The sequence below is a fragment of the Phasianus colchicus genome, chromosome 2 (genome assembly GCF_987193195.1).
Source record: "Phasianus colchicus chromosome 2, bPhaCol1.hap1.1, whole genome shotgun sequence".
Classification (NCBI taxonomy): Eukaryota; Metazoa; Chordata; class Aves; order Galliformes; family Phasianidae; genus Phasianus; species Phasianus colchicus.
In genome coordinates this window covers 35176079-35190732 of record NC_143437.1, presented here as the reverse complement: position 1 = coordinate 35190732, position 14654 = coordinate 35176079, and the positions used below count along the sequence as shown (strand labels likewise).

Sequence of the window (14654 nt, the reverse complement as noted above, 5' to 3'; positions counted from 1 at the left end):
ATATGCTACGGTAGGGAGATGCTTAAAGGTAAAGGAAAATGATTTTGAAACCCTAAGACAGAATGGGGAGAAAAAAACAAACACGCAGCAGGAGTTAAACATCTGAAGCAGCAAGAGTTTTCAGAGAAAGCTGACAGCAAATCACACACAAGCAAGCAAAAATACATCAGGCAGACTGTCTATGGTTTCATACTGCAACCTCAATAAGAAGGTCCTTATCTTATTATTGTGGATCTTTTTAAACCACAGGAAAAAAAAATGAGACTGAACAGAAAACATCAGTTTTTATAGGAGAAATTCAGCAACACACAACAGAAATGAGTGCTATTCTGAAATCTAGATATGAGGAAATGTTAATAAAATTAAGAGTGTTTAAAATTAAGCACAGCTATCTAAAAATACGAGAAGCATACAATGAAAAATTTTCGAGGCGGTGAAAAGGAAAATGTATTTAGGAGTAAATGGATTAAAGATGAAGAACTTTCAAGTTTTCACATTAGAAACTGATTTCTAGTAATCATTTTAGGTAGAGTAAGTCTCCTTCAGGAAGGACTTGCAGTGTTTGAGTATTTTTTGTGGAATATTAATTTTAAAATCTTGTTTCAAAGCAACCCAGCAAATATACTCTATTTTTGCTCCCCCCTTAGGGTAATGAATGCAACAATATCTTTTATTTCTTTCTGCACAATATATCCTGTAGATATACCAATGACATTTTTTCCTTTTCAGTGCATAAGGCTATTGAAATAGAGCAAACAATCTTTTATATCACTGAAGGGCTGCAAAATAATATTGAACGTGAAACAAAAACAAACCAGCCAGAGTGAGATTTTCCTTCTCTGCGCAGCCCGTTTGTAGGTCATCAAGTTGCCAAGGTGCCATGGAGATACAGTAGCACTTTTTTGTTGTAAGTCCACTGGCTTTTGGCAAGGGAGAGTTGCAGACAACATTGTTTCTAAGTTACCACAGATCTTTTAGCCTGGCGAAGAATCTGAGTGTTATCAAGTGGGCTTGTAGCTCAACAGCAGTGAAACCATACCAGTTAAATGCTTCGCTCTGCATTTCTGGTCTTATTTTCAAGTAAATGGTACATTTCCTCAAAAAGTAAAAAATATTACAAGATAAACGATACTAACTTTAGCATGCATTTCAGACACTCAAATATATTTTTTAAAAGTATGGCTCCATTTTCTTAGTAATCTTGCAATAAACATACTATTGCATAGGTCTCTAGTTTACTCACATATTTGTAGACCAGCTGCATAGCTTGCATATTATTATAAGAGCTAATACAATTACTCTAATTGAAACACTGGCTCACAGCAACTTTAAACTCTGGAGACACAATGGTTCTACTGAGACTCAGCTGAAACACACTCTGGAGTACTTATATAGAGACCACGTGCACAAAATGAGCATCTCCTGTGGAATGAGTTGGAGAAGAGGAGAAAGCCACACAGCGCATTATGTAACGTTCCCTGATGAACTGCGACACTCTGTCATTTTACTGCCACTCTGTAACAAAAGTATTTCTCTTCATCAAAACAAATCACACAATAAAGTATTTCTCTTCATCAAAACAAATCACACAATAGTTTTAAAAAGGAATCCAGTGGATTTTGATATGACACCAAATTTTCCATTTGAAAACTTAAGATGGATTAGTGAATTAGCTGTATGCTTTAATTATTTCTATACTCAGTGAGGCTGAGAGTTCACAAAATTATTATTCAAAATAAGAAAAATTTCCATTTCTTTACAGCATCAAGAGATCCTGTGGACTACCTTCTCTAGTCTTAATCAAATCAGTTTTGGAGAATAGGATTAGCTTGGTTAAAAGAAGAGAGTTAGTATTCAAATAAATGAATTAAACAGAACCCTAAGTAGATTTCCACTATCACAGTAGATGCATTTTTTCATATCCCCTATTATTTCCATTTGTCTATCAAGATACAATGCCAAATCAATCTAATATTCCTTTGGAAAGTTTTCTAGTGAATTTCATTCCAGTCATTAAATTAAAGGACAAATTTTTGCCCTCATACTTATGTAATAAAAGATTAATAACAATTTCACTCCAGAATTACAGACTAATTTTAAAACCATGATCTATTTAAAATGTTCCCTTAATTATCACTTATTCAATATATCTGTTGAAATAAAAAATCATTACAGCAATTATTTTCAGTATTTCATTACTCAAATTCTATTATTCAAAAGAGTTGTGAGACAGCAGAACCATTTACAGAAGGTTAATTATCTAAAATGATCAATTACAAAAACATCTCCAACTCCTGGGGAGCTCTGTCTGTCAGTGACCACTGTAAAGTTTGCCTCAGTTCAGATTCCATAGGAGGCAAGTGTTACTACTGCAGAAATAATGCTACAATTCTTTTCTCTTTCCCTCTGTACTTGTTGTCTTCAGAGAGGATGAGTATTAAAAGGATAAAAGCACCAAGCTAACTTCCTCAGATTAGATGTAAAACGTGAGAAATTACCAGCATAACATTAAGGAAAGCAATTCATTTGACCTTTTTTTTCTTTAGGATATTCTTGACTACTGATTCTGCTATTCATTTTTTTAGGAACCCAGAAGGTAGTTTTAAAGAAGATATTCAAGTACTGGCATGAATAAAGAATAATTTAAAACCTAGGTGATAAACCACACAAACAATTATGTAGTCTATTACAAACCAAAATGTAGATTTACACATAACTGTGACCCTCAGTGACAATAACCAAGCAGCCTCCAAGACTCTCAGTCAAAAGAAATCTTTGTGGTTTTGTTTTTGTTTTTTTTTTTTTTTTTGCTTTTCAAGATATTTATTCATGTTATTCATGACAAAGAGAAATAATTATTCTGATGCATGAACAGTCCACTCAATCATACAAACTTGAATCCTGGGGCAGAAGCAAATCTTCTCTTTTCCAGGGTTTGAGTATTATAACAGAGGGGTAAACAATCTCTGTTGCAAACCAGAAAGACGACTTTATTTGTGGAAGCAATAATTTATATTCTGATGTGAACAAATTCAGAACCAGCTGCTGAGCAACAGCTGCCCCCATCCCAGCCAATTCACCTTAGTTTTATGGTTGTGGGTTTTTTTGTTTTGTTTTTGTTTTTTTGTTTGTTTGTTTTGCACGACATCATATGGGATGGAATATCCCTCCAGTGAGTTTAGGTCAGCTGCACTGGTTATGTCTCTTCCCAGCTCCTTGTGCCCCACAACTTCATGCTCAAAGGACAGCATGAGAAGCTGAAAACCTGAAACTTACTTCTCTGTACAGCACTGCTCAGCAACAACTAAAATACCGGTGTGTTATCAGCATTGCTTTTCTTCTGAAGCCAAAATATAGTGTCATATGTAACAGTGAAAAAAACCATCTGAAACTAGGACATTCTATAAGATATTTAGTAGTAGGGCACAAGTAAAAACTATAAGTAACATTTCTGGAATGTGAGGCAGAGTACTCCTACTCTATTTAAACTAACAGTTCTTGTACTTCTGGATATCTTTTCTTCCTCCATGTCCAGTGGAATTGAGTGAGGTGAGAAATCATCAGTGAGCCATCTAGTTAATGGTTCTTGTCCTCAATCATTGTTAAAAGGCATGGATGGTATTTAGAGAGTAACATAACATTCCCCACTGCAATTTAAATTCATTTTCCATTCAAAAAAAATGGAAACCTCAATTCTGTGATTAAGCTGCTGCTTCTTGTCATATTTTTGAGCACCAGCTGAAGCCAAGCACTCTAACAGCTCTAAGAATCAGAAGAGAGGAACCTGCATTTATGACCTGCAACCAGATGGAAGAAATGGGCTGCGAAGCAACGCTGGCCTGCATGACTACATAGGATGCTAATTGCAGTATTTTACGGCAGTTCCCAAACTGACTATGCAATTTGCACATGATCGTTTAAAGTGTGCCTGCCAAAGGATATAGTTTTACATGAACACAGCAATCAGAGAAGCAGGGAACACCAGTTTTACTCAAGTGAAAGGTTAGAGAGGAAAGGGAACCAGGGAGTCACTGGACCTGATAAAAGATAATGGAGATGCACTGACAGGTTAAATTGTAGCTCACTAAGCTGATGACCAATTCATGGTTGATCCATACTCTTCAGTTTTATTGCTGTTGCTAAGTCTACTAGTGATTTTCTTTTTTCTTCACGCATTCTGTGGTGACTTCCCTTCAGGTGCAATCGCTCAGTGGCATATTTAAAATGTCATAAACCTCTTAAATTCTTTCTAAGCCACACAGCAGGAATCTAGCTGCATCACAGGGCAAAACAGTAGAATTTTTGCCTCTTTCTAGAAAATTCTCTGACCACACACTGCTACAGTGTTCCTCAATAAGTGCATTTACTTTTCCTTCATAGGAAAGATCCTCTTTCTGAGTGACATATTCATATACAACTGATTTCACATTTTGATTACTTATCCTTCTTTACTTCTCAGTACAGTAGCTTATGCTGTCTTCATGGGACTTTCAGCAGCTTAAAACAAGCCCCAAATTGAATATGCTCTGAAAGGACTCTCCCAATTTCCATGTAGAAATTTGCTGTTTAAAAAAAAAAAAAAAAAGTAATTTTAAAAAGACCAAGAGAAGTACAGAACAGAAAGGGGAATTCTCAATAATAATGACTGCATTTAACTATTTTTTTGAAAAATAAATCAGAGGATTAAGACATGAAAAAGGTACTTGGTGTACAACTAGACCTCTTCCCCTTTGCGTCCCAGAAGATAGCAGACAAATCCATGCCTTTGAGCCACTGCTGATGAAATGCTCTGAAACACTTTTGGATATGAAATCCCAAGAGAAGATTGCAGTTCCTGTTCAGTGACTGGAGGCATCATGCTGGAAGTGAGCAAACAGTCTGCAGTTCAGAGCAGAAATTAAACCGCCTGGTAAAATTCCACACAACCACATTCTTCTGAAAATTAAGGCTGTTTCAGATTTTTTCTTTTTTCCAGCATTCTGTGCCTTCTCACTGTAAAGGAGTTATGCTGATTTCTGAGAAAAATGAACAACATTTGAAGCAGCTGTAACCATCTATTCAACACTGACAAATTAAATTAAAGGGGAGCTGAAACAGGCAGAGGTAGATGGCTTTCTAGCTATTCTGTATGCAGTTCTTTCAGAATGCTCAAATACCAACATGCTTCATAATCGACTGCTGACATGGTCTCTAAAACTCCTGCAGTGTTCAGGGAATATTTGTGCAAGAGAAACTGGAAGCAAGAACAAAAGCTGTGCAAGGTCCAGTGCAGGTCTTCTAAGTAACAAAAAGCAAAGAGCTTCCTGTGAGCATCCACAGCAGCCCACAGGGCTTCCTCATGACAAGGACCGAGTACACAGTGCAGACTGCCAGGATCCACTTCATATTTCTGCATCTGAAATCTGCTGTGCTATTGTTCCTTTCTTTGAAGGCAGAAAGGTACAAATTTAAACACATTATCATAGGGATTCCTCACTACAAAAGCTGTAGTCTATGTCCTGAAACTGATTTCTCATTGATTAGATGCAGATACAAAATTCCAATTTAAGTATATTATTACATCCTTGCCACTAGGAGAAACAGTGGATGTGTGCATCACCAGAATGATGGAAGGCGACTTTTGTAATTACTTAAACTTCAAAAGGTGCTAAGTTTAGCACAGAGGAATGATTTAGGAATGATTTCTGTTGACAGAACAAGTTAGTTAGAGAGGCTGACGTTCAGCAGAGACCTGTGTTCAACCACAACAGACTGTGGTTTCCACAGATCTCTCTGAATGTAAAACTAGGATAGATACAGCATCAAAACATACAGCTGTAGATAAAAGATTTACTGTCATCATTCAACATGATGAAGTCAAATATTCAGTGTTCTCTACTTTTTGAGAGGATGCACTAAAACACATTTTTGTTTCTTCAAGTAAAAAGCAGAAAGATGTTAATTTATTATTTTGAAAATAACTGTGCCTTCATTATATTTGCTATATCTTGTAAGGATAAAATTTCCACAACCACTGTTCAAAGCCATATTCTACATCTCAAAATACAGGTTAATAGGCCATAGCCTAGTCACAGGGTTTACATTTTCTCCTGTCTAAAATTCATTATAGGAATATATAAACAAAGAAACATACACATATATTTATTATATACACACACATGTATGAATATACATACAGGGCTCTTCTGAGAATCTTCTGGCCACATAGCTGCTGCACTTTTCATTTATATTAGTGCTGCATCTTCAGTGAATGCCTAAAATCACATTCCTAAAAGACCTTTAGGAAGTAAAGTAAAAGCATTTATAAATATAATTCCATATAAAACTCCAAGTTGGAAAATTATAGTGAAAATAAAAGAACAGAATATTACTGAGGCACATCTAGAAAATATTTCTCTCTAGTGATGGATTTTCCTCGGCTGCCATAAATACTGACTTGACTGCAGTTCATCTAAAGCAGTATTTTTTTTTCTTGAAATGAAAGAACGTAATAGTAATAATAATGAAATAATTTGCAGTGGCATTTGCTTTCCATTATAAACCCCAGAATTCTAGGCATTTGCATGAGATTGGTCATGATAATAAAATTTCCCTGTAACAGGCCTAAGCAGGGGAAGCCAAATGAAAGTTTATTGTAACAAAACCGTTCTTTTGTAATGCTTCAGGGAAGAACACTTCCTTACTGCTTGGCACCCTACAGTTGGAGCTTCCAGGAAACTGGGTCATGAAACTTCAGACAACCAGTCTTCTGTAAGGATGCAATTCCACTCGCAACAGTTCTCCTGACTTATAGTGTCCACCTCTGTTCAGCTTTTCCTTTCCTTGCCAACCAGAGGTGAGGGGAAGACCTCACTGATTACATCTAAGCATTTCTGGCAGTAACTTCCCCTTCTAAGTACACTTAATTCACTCACAAGCTTTTTGCATATAGATGATGGTCCTGTACCGATATTATCCAATGAATCGTCAAGAAATCCACATCAACCAGATATCTAGTACTACTAATCTAGTAAATAGTTAGAAAAAACACTTTAACAAAGAGGCTGTGCTCATAGTGACCCAGAGTGAGAATTCAGTTTAGGCCTATTCCTTTCAATTCAGAGTCCTTACCTCTGCTTCGCATTAACCAGAAACAATAACAAAAGAGGTTCAAAAATGAAATTATTCTTAAGAATACGAAATAAATTGTATCACAGATCAGATAAACAGATGACATTTAGAATTCAACTGCATTCCACATATCCCTAGATTACAATAACTCTTTTAAATGAAAACAGTTGCTTTACATTACTTCCTGGCATTTTTATTAAAAATGATTTGACAGAATTTAGTATCATTACTCCTAATTTAAAAATAGAAGTGTAGAATGAGCTAAGTCTTTTTAAATTATTGATCTTAATTTAAGCATTTTGACAGTAGCTTCAGTGCAGTGATCCATTCAGACTTTTTGCTTGGATTACATCATTTTCTAAAATATTAGAAATATTTAAAATCCAATATGATCACATACAACAACCACTAGAAAGCTAAAATACTTAGATAATTAGAATGGCAGAATGGGATTCTGGTTCCAAAGGCAAGTTCTAGAATACAGCAGTATCTGCCTGCTGACTCAAATTCAAATCTGTTTCTTCCATGCCTATTTCATAGCTATATTTCTCCGAAGGCCCATTAGTAAGTAACAATGATTCTGACTGCATGGATTTGTAAGAATAAAAATCAGTGTGTGGCAGTCTGGAAGAAGTTAACCTGGATCTCAAGTATTTATAGCATGATGATAAACTTTTGTCCAGAGCCAAGACTGGATTTCAAACACCAACATCTGGCATTTTTTAAGAAGTATTTTAATCAGTTTGTTACTGGACAGAATCTGTTCCTTCCATGTTCTTCAGGACTCAGTAACAGGTATTGTAGCAGGCTAAGATTTAGAAGGTATAAGATGGTAAATTTAGAATAAAACTGATGAAAAGAGAACTAAAAGAGAAAATAAGCTGTTTCATCTCCAGCTGTGCAACTTAACACACTGATTTGAGATACATGGGTTCTCAGTAAGTAGATCCATTTAATTGAAAAAATGCCAGGAGAGAAACCTGGAACTGAAGTCTGAAACTGGAATAAACAGGAGAGAAAGAAACAGTGAGACAGAACTAAAACTGGGACATTTCATTACTGAAATAAAAGATTTTTGAATGAAACATTATAAACATAAGACCATACATGGTTCTGGAGCTTAACTCCAAAAGTAACATATGATCCAAAATGTTGTTTCAGCGTTAAGGCAGAAAGTTCACAGCCAATCTGAGAACTGGTTATAGCTTACAATACATCTCTCTTTTCCTGACACTCAGATTCTGGGAAATCTGAATGGATGCTAACAGCTACCACCTCATATCCATTTACTCTTTTTAAAACTATGCAATCCTGCAGGTCACTCAGTGTCTGAGGAGGTCCGATTTGTCAGAGCAAGCAGTAAAGAACTGAATTCTTGTTGTCAAATCTAAACTGGAGCCCACTCTACCAAGAAATGCAAGGCTCTTTCAAAGTTGAGCTTCCTAGCAGTAGTACTTGATAGCAAAAGATTTTTGCAAAAACTGATAGCCAAAGTTACAGCGTGACTCCTGATGCATTTGTTCCACTCATGATAGAAAATTTCTCTAGGGCTTTCTGATGCAGCAGGAAAGACACACATTTCTTGAATTCTGTCATGATCTAGGGAGTTGAGTTAAATATTATAAAGGCAGCAAAGGGGAGAAAAAACAATATTTAAATATGAGCCATTCAGATGGCTACATGCTGCAATCAGGCAGAATGTGAAAACATGAAATCACTGATGAAACGTGAAGGTAGGTGTCATATTTAAGAGTTTTGTCTCTTTATTACCATGGATTATTGTTACTGTTGCTTTTTAACAATTGAAAACTTTAGGTTTTAGAAGGAATACAGCCTTGTTCCATTGTACAATATATTATTTGTAACAACAGAGTTTGAAAAACCTGCTCTGTTTACCACAAAGGATCCTTAATAAACTATCTTTTAGATTTTTTCCTCATATGTAATTAGTTAATATTAAAAACTATTTAATAATTATTTTTAGTAACCAATAGAAAGCATTACATATAAAGCATATGGTAGTACTGTAAATTAATGTTTGTTTCATAAGTCAACAAACAGAATGAATTCTTCAAATTTAACCTTTAAAATCTATTTCAAGATGGTTCATTTTATTACTCACAGGCTGAAAAACAAATTCTTCCTAGAGAAACATGAAAATTCTGTCTTATATTTACACATTTTCAGTACAACTGCAACTCTCTTTACCTGCACATCTTCACAGATGCTATCCTGCTAACTGTCAAACAATCCCTGAAGATCAAAATCATCTATTTTTTATTGAGATTCAGCGGTGAGGTCAACTGAGACCTAAAAACATCATTAAACAGTCAAAATTAATCTGTAAAGCTGAGTCTACCATAACATGTTAGAGAAAATTAAACACATGTGAAAAGGCATAAAATAAGTTAAATGAATGCTGCTGCTAAGAAAAAGAACAGATATGTGATGAGTCTTTCCTCATAATAACATCTAATTAGAGTGGGAAGTTTATCTTCCACTTTCTAGAGCAAACTTAGTTATCCTTCTGCAGAAAGCTCATAAAGGTCTATCAGAACTCAGTCTCTAAGGCTACAACCCATTAAGAATAATTTGTCACTTAACAATACATTGAGATAAGATATCATTAAGAAGCCATCTACTTAAAAAGAAACACCAACATCTCAAAAAATATGAGAAGTATGAGATCAAAGTTTGCAGATGACATCCTCACACAAAAATCCTTTCAAATTATAGCTCAGTATTCATTCACAGATCAAGAAAACAACCTAGTTCCAAGGATTTTAAGAATCAATCTGAAGAAGCTGAGAATTGCCACAATTCCCCAAAAGTTCAAAGCAAGATAAAACCATAGAATAGTTTAGGTTGGAAGGGACCCCTAAGACGACCTTGTTCCAAAGCCCCTGCAAATAGGCAGGGACACTCCCTCTAGACCAGGTTGCTCAAAGCCCCCTCCAGCCTGGCCTTGAATGCTTCCAGGGAGGGGGCAAAAGAAGAAAAAAGAACAGTGATGAAATATGCACGTTTACATGTACATGCTTCATCTTTCACAAGAAGCTTCAGTCAAGTGATGTTGCTTTTGCTCAAACAAGTTTTATTTAGTACATAGAAGTGGTGTGCAGTACTGTCAGAAGATACAACTTACATAGTTGTGTGAATGGATATCAACATTAACAGCAGATTTTTAAAAATGCTTCAAGACTGTGCTTCTTACGCTAAAATACACTGCTGCTTGAGTGTGCTTAACTGATTTAAATTTGGACTGGTGTTAAGCAGGTTCTCGGTAGTACAGAGGAAGATTGGAGAGCATGTTTCTGTGCTTCTGCCTCTTTGTCTCTCACTACACTTCTTCATAATTTAACATATTTGCCATGGTGTAGTTAAAATAATTTCCTTATAAATTTGTTCTCTGAATCAATTGGGATCCTGCAGCAAGAGTTGAATTCAGCAACAACCTACATAAGCAAAGATTTCTTGTCTATGAAATTATCTTTGCCTCAAAGATAATTGCACTTTGTGATATTAAGCACTCAGGCATATTCAAGTTATTCTCAGAAATAATAATAAAATGCTTAATAAAGACCCATCTGAGGTTTTGATGGAAGCATGAATTTAATTTCATAAAAATAATTAAATTGCTCGGCTTCCTATTATTCCTGAGGTCTTCTGTGCTCAACTCACCTATCCTGGGAGTCACCTCTTTTTATTTTCATTGCGATTTAATAAGTGCTATCACTCCACGTTGTAGGAAACATTGAAGTGCAGTTGAGGACTCAAACCCAGCCTAGGTGGGAGGGGGTGGAAAATGATTGCAGAAACACCTGCACTCACTGCAGGAAAGTCTATTTCAAGGACATGTAGAAACAGTGATAGAAACAGTGATAGAAAATTAAACAACTTTTAAAATTCACCAGGAAAATAACGCGTCTGATGTTGCACAGTAAACTAATACTTTAACATCATACTAATACTTCACTCATACCATGCTTTACAAACTAATAAATTATCATCAGTGTCCAGATATCATTTGATCTCTAATAAAAGCTCACTCTAAAGAAATAGCCAGAAGAACAGCAGTGTATGTATTTTGACATTATTAAGGTGATAATGTGCAAACTGCACCAAAAACGTTCAAATGCTACAGAGTAGTCCAGGAGAGGTGGACAAAAGAATGAGGCAGAGGAAGTTTCAAACATTTCTACTTCTGTTGTCTTAAAGCACATACCTATCTTATATCCAAGAGAACTATAGGTGTCAACATTTAGCTCGCATCATACTCAGGGCTTAAAATTTCCCTTTGAACAATTAATTATAATATAATCAAATAATCTGAATTCAAACATCAAAGTGCTGATTTCTTGCTGACTTAGCCTGGAATGTATTTGTATAAGTTCATAATGCCATCCTGACTAAAGCAGCCAACAACTCTATTAATGCATTATTAATTATGATATCTTGTGAAATATATTCTGACTAGATCTCTTAAGATCATCAAAAATGGTTACAAGTTAGAAATAAAACATTTGAAAAGATTTGGAAGGAAAGAAGGAACATAGTTTTAAATTCTTTGTAGAGGTAAACAGAAGAGAAACATACACAGAAGGCATGGTAGTTTTTATGTAAAGCAACCATCAACTGAAAGCTTTTCAAGATGAATTATTTTTTAAAAGCTCAATATAATATTTTAAATAAAAATCTGATAGGCAGTTACAAATGCAGGCAGAAATTAATGCTACGAGATACAAATTTCTGATATTTTGGTATGAAATTATCATCCTTCAGTTTTCTTTCAATAAATAGGTGTGTGGTTGGTTGTTTTTTTTTTTTTTTTTAACATCTTACCATCAGGATCTTACAGCAGATTTCTATTATAATGGTCAAGTGACATGTGAAAATCAAGCATTAACTTTTACAAAGTAATTTTCACAAATGTTACAAGAAAAGCATTAAATAGAAATTTGAGATTAAAAGAGGAAGAAAAGAAAAAGTGATCAGACCATAAAGCTCTTAATGGGTAAATAATATTTTGCTGAACTGGCTGATGAAGCAAGCAGAATTTCAGAATACTTAAAATCTGTTAGTCATATAAAAGTAAGAATGAGAAAAAAAATAACAATGGAAGCATTTCAATTTTGCTGGAAGTAAATTTGAAGAGTATAGCTTAAAATTACAGCTAAATTAACTTAGTTCAATTGAATTAACAGTCAGAGAATTAATCACTTTTTTCAGGGATGAATATCTGCTGGCTTAGCTGCATGAACCAACTCATCACAAGGTCAGGCAAGACATTTTAAGTGCCAAAGAAATTGCAAGTGCACACAGTCCACACACCTGCTCTGGCACTCCTATTATCTCAGGAGCAGAGACTGACTGACTGAATTAATTTTACATACACTATTTTTCTAAATGAGGTACTCAACCATTTTGCTTAAACCAGTGAAGTTCCAGCTATCATGTCAATTCTACTTCTGCTAAAGTCCTTTTGAAAATAAAATGGAATCAAATAGAATACATTTCATATCACATCCTTCCATTTCCAGATATAGCAGAGGAATGAAAAAATTACTTACAGTGTGTAACTTGGTATGTAACTATGGCAGTCATTATCTACGTTGCAACAGTTCACACTCAAATTTGGATAAAGCGTTGAAGTATGTATCAGAAGGAAATAAGGTCAGTTTAAGATATAGGTCCTTAAGCAATTATTCTGATTATGATTGGCAAATCTGGAGACTCATTTTGTTGCAAGTAAATTAGGTGCTCAGATACTCAAGCATTACAGTAATGCTGTGGAACTGCCCAATAGAAACTGGAGCAGTCATTTTTCTGAAAGAACCCTCTTGCGATTGTTCTCCCCTGCAACTCTCACACCCATATCTCTAGGGTAGGTGGATTTTCCATCTGAGTACTTCACATCCTCCTGTGGTCACACAGGGAAAACCACAAGATGACACTACATCACGTCTCTCGAGCAGAGGAATGCTTACTTCTAAAAGCTGAGATACTGGTTTGTACAGGTGAAAGAGAAGGCTTACTCTTTTTCTTTGAGCCATTAAACTAGTTTTTCCACAGCTGAGACACTGGCTTCCAGGGTAGAAGAGAGATTTTCTTTATCTTCTCCTTCCGTCTTAGTAGGAGTTTCTTTCCTTATAACAGCTTGAAGCGAAAAGAAAAAAAAGAGTGAAAGAGAACAAAATATTCAGGAAGGAATATACTTTCCAAAACCATCTTCCTTACATTACATAGTTCAATAGAAAAATTAAGGAACTTCCTCTCTCCTCCTTTTATAGAAGGTTGTGAAATGTTCAGAGACTTCTTTGTCAAGCAACAGTTGCTAACAATACACTCAGGTCTCTTTCTTAGAAAATGACAGAACTAAACCTGCACAAACTGCTTAGTGGTATGAGGACTGGTGAGCGAGGACCAGTGTGTGAATGTTAAAGTACTCAGTTCAACTCAGTGGGTGTGGTTTAGACATGGTCCAAGCAGCCATGAAAAACAGTAACTTGCACATTTATGCTACTGCATTACTCAAAATGAAGGGAAGAAATGAAGACGGATAGAAGCGAAGAGCATCTACACCTCTTTGAATAGTTAAAGAAGTATTATTATATGTCGTACAAGGAACAACAGACAGATTTTAAATGTAATTACATATTCCCCTACATCTGAAATTTATCTCTGGCATATAGCAGATTTTTGAGTATTGTTTAGCGTCTGCATCAGCTCAGGCATATAGAACTGCAGCTGACAACAGCAGAATACTGATCTCTCAGCAGCCATTAGAGGAGGAGACAGCTCCTTTAAGAACTCTATTTTCACCTTGGAAAAAAGTCCAATGATCCCAAGTTTGGCAACCATACTTCTGCAGGGCACCATATGTCTGCCACAGAAACCTGCAGCACAATCACTTGCACTTGGTCTCTTGAACAATTCCACCTACACTGCACTGTTCTAGCACAGCTGTTTAGCTGCTGCCTCAAGCTGAGAATGTTCTCCAAACATGCTAGTGCTGCATTGGCACACTGCACAAACCAGGCTCCTCCTTCCTACATAGAGACACAGCAGCTTATTTCACAAAAATTATATCATTTGCCACCTGTAATCTCTGTGCTATTTTGCACTGAATAAAGGCTGAACGTGGATTTACCAACAAGGAGGGGCTCTTGTTTTGCTTGCCCAAAGCTGCTCATGCTCCTGTATCACAAGAGCCGTTTCAGCACTACAGCTGCACAACGCCTTTCTTTCCTCACTAGGACGTGGCTGATCCGCCCTTTTAGCCACGTATTTTGTGCTTCAGATAGACTGTGGCTCTGCTGCTAAAATATGAAATAAACGCTATTTCTCCTTCAGCTTCATAGTGGCTGTGATACACTTCACACTCTCTTTAATTTAACATGTTCCACGCGTGCACACTCTGAGATTACACCTCCTGTAGCCCCGCTCCCAAAGAACCACCCACGTAACTCCGAAAGTCGACCTCGGAGCCGGGAGCAACGGCGCCAAACTTCCACGCGGCGTAACCGCCACCAACGGACGGTCAC

The 14654-nt window shown here is 36.1% G+C and overlaps 1 long non-coding RNA gene across 4 annotated transcripts; it reads right to left on the bottom strand.

Annotated features, from left to right (window-relative positions):
• Positions 1–378: 378 nt before the first annotated feature.
• LOC116228587 (uncharacterized) lies at positions 379–14654 on the bottom strand. 4 transcript variants are annotated; one of them, XR_016464183.1, is made up of 5 exons: positions 13933–14648; positions 13146–13266; positions 9319–9420; positions 6177–6277; positions 379–4562 (listed from the first exon to the last, which is right to left on the bottom strand). It is a non-coding gene; the product is annotated as an uncharacterized LOC116228587 (long non-coding RNA). The 4 variants fall into 4 exon arrangements; XR_004166799.2 differs by having other exon boundaries at positions 14261–14647; XR_016464184.1 differs by having other exon boundaries at positions 12681–14654.